Source organism: Pseudophryne corroboree, chromosome 4 (assembly GCF_028390025.1).
Source record: "Pseudophryne corroboree isolate aPseCor3 chromosome 4, aPseCor3.hap2, whole genome shotgun sequence".
NCBI lineage: Eukaryota > Metazoa > Chordata > Amphibia > Anura > Myobatrachidae > Pseudophryne > Pseudophryne corroboree.
The window spans coordinates 129,871,513-129,874,195 of NC_086447.1; positions in this window are offsets into that span (position 1 = coordinate 129,871,513).

A 2,683-nucleotide genomic window follows, 5' to 3' on the forward strand; every position below is an offset into this window, starting at 1 on the left:
TTTGGATTCGGGTGTTTTTTTCAAAAAACACTAAAAAACAGCTTAAATCATAGAATTTGGGGGTCATTTTGATCCCAATGTATTATTAACCTCAAAAACCATAATTTACACTCATTTTCAGTCTATTCTGAATACCTCACACCTCACAATATTATTTTTAGTCCTAAAATTTGCACCGAGGTCGCTGTGTGAGTAAGATAAGCGACCCTAGTGGCCGACACAAACACCGGGCCCATCTAGGAGTGGCACTGCAGTGTCACGCAGGATGTCCCTTCCAAAAAACCCTCCCCAAACAGCACATGACGCAAAGAAAAAAAGAGGCGCAATGAGGTAGCTGTGTGAGTAAGATTAGCGACCCTAGTGGCCGACACAAACACCGGGCCCATCTAGGAGTGGCACTGCAGTGTCACGCAGGATGTCCCTTCCAAAAAACCCTCCCCAAACAGCACATGACGCAAAGAAAAAAAGAGGCGCAATGAGGTAGCTGACTGTGTGAGTAAGATTAGCGACCCTAGTGGCCGACACAAACACCGGGCCCATCTAGGAGTGGCACTGCAGTGTCACGCAGGATGTCCCTTCCAAAAAACCCTCCCCAATCAGCACATGATGCAAAGAAAAAGAAAAGAAAAAAGAGGTGCAAGATGGAATTGTCCTTGGGCCATCCCACCCACCCTTATGTTGTATAAACAAAACAGGACATGCACACTTTAACCAACCCATCATTTCAGTGACAGGGTCTGCCACACGACTGTGACTGATATGACGGGTTGGTTTGGACCCCCCCCAAAAAAGAAGCAATTAATCTCTCCTTGCACAAACTGGCTCTACAGAGGCAAGATGTCCACCTCATCTTCACCCTCCGATATATCACCGTGTACATCCCCCTCCTCACAGATTATCAATTCGTCCCCACTGGAATCCACCATCTCAGCTCCCTGTGTACTTTGTGGAGGCAATTGCTGCTGGTCAATGTCTCCGCGGAGGAATTGATTATAATTCATTTTAATGAACATCATCTTCTCCACATTTTCTGGATGTAACCTCGTACGCCGATTGCTGACAAGGTGAGCGGCGGCACTAAACACTCTTTCGGAGTACACACTTGTGGGAGGGCAACTTAGGTAGAATAAAGCCAGTTTGTGCAAGGGCCTCCAAATTGCCTCTTTTTCCTGCCAGTATAAGTACGGACTGTGTGACGTGCCTACTTGGATGCGGTCACTCATATAATCCTCCACCATTCTATCAATGTTGAGAGAATCATATGCAGTGACAGTAGACGACATGTCCGTAATCGTTGTCAGGTCCTTCAGTCCGGACCAGATGTCAGCATCAGCAGTCGCTCCAGACTGCCCTGCATCACCGCCAGCGGGTGGGCTCGGAATTCTGAGCCTTTTCCTCGCACCCCCAGTTGCGGGAGAATGTGAAGGAGGAGATGTTGACAGGTCGCGTTCCGCTTGACTTGACAATTTTGTCACCAGCAGGTCTTTCAACCCCAGCAGACCTGTGTCTGCCGGAAAGAGAGATCCAAGGTAGGCTTTAAATCTAGGATCGAGCACGGTGGCCAAAATGTAGTGCTCTGATTTCAACAGATTGACCACCCGTGAATCCTTGTTAAGCGAATTAAGGGCTGCATCCACAAGTCCCACATGCCTAGCGGAATCGCTCCCTTTTAGCTCCTTCTTCAATGCCTCCAGCTTCTTCTGCAAAAGCCTGATGAGGGGAATGACCTGACTCAGGCTGGCAGTGTCTGAACTGACTTCACGTGTGGCAAGTTCAAAGGGCATCAGAACCTTGCACAACGTTGAAATCATTCTCCACTGCACTTGAGACAGGTGCATTCCACCTACTATATCGTGCTCAATTGTATAGGCTTGAATGGCCTTTTGCTGCTCCTCCAACCTCTGAAGCATATAGAGGGTTGAATTCCACCTCGTTACCACTTCTTGCTTCAGATGATGGCAGGGCAGGTTCAGTAGTTTTTGGTGGTGCTCCAGTCTTCTGTACGTGGTGCCTGTACGCCGAAAGTGTCCCGCAATTTTTCTGGCCACCGACAGCATCTCTTGCACACCCCTGTCGTTTTTAAAAAAATTCTGCACCACCAAATTCAAGGTATGTGCAAAACATGGGACGTGCTGGAATTTGCCCATATTTAATGCACACACAATATTGCTGGCGTTGTCCGATGCCACAAATCCACAGGAGAGTCCAATTGGGGTAAGCCATTCCGCGATGATCTTCCTCAGTTGCCGTAAGAGGTTTTCAGCTGTGTGCGTATTCTGGAAAGCGGTGATACAAAGCGTAGCCTGCCTAGGAAAGAGTTGGCGTTTGCGAGATGCTGCTACTGGTGCCGCCGCTGCTGTTCTTGCGGCGGGAGTCCATACATCTACCCAGTGGGCTGTCACAGTCATATAGTCCTGACCCTGCCCTGCTCCACTTGTCCACATGTCCGTGGTTAAGTGGACATTGGGTACAACTGCATTTTTTAGGACACTGGTGAGTCTTTTTCTGACGTCCGTGTACATTCTCGGTATCGCCTGCCTAGAGAAGTGGAACCTAGATGGTATTTGGTAACGGGGGCACACTGCCTCAATAAATTGTCTAGTTCCCTGTGAACTAACGGCGGATACCGGACGCACGTCTAACACCAACATAGTTGTCAAGGACTCAGTTATCCGCTTTGCAG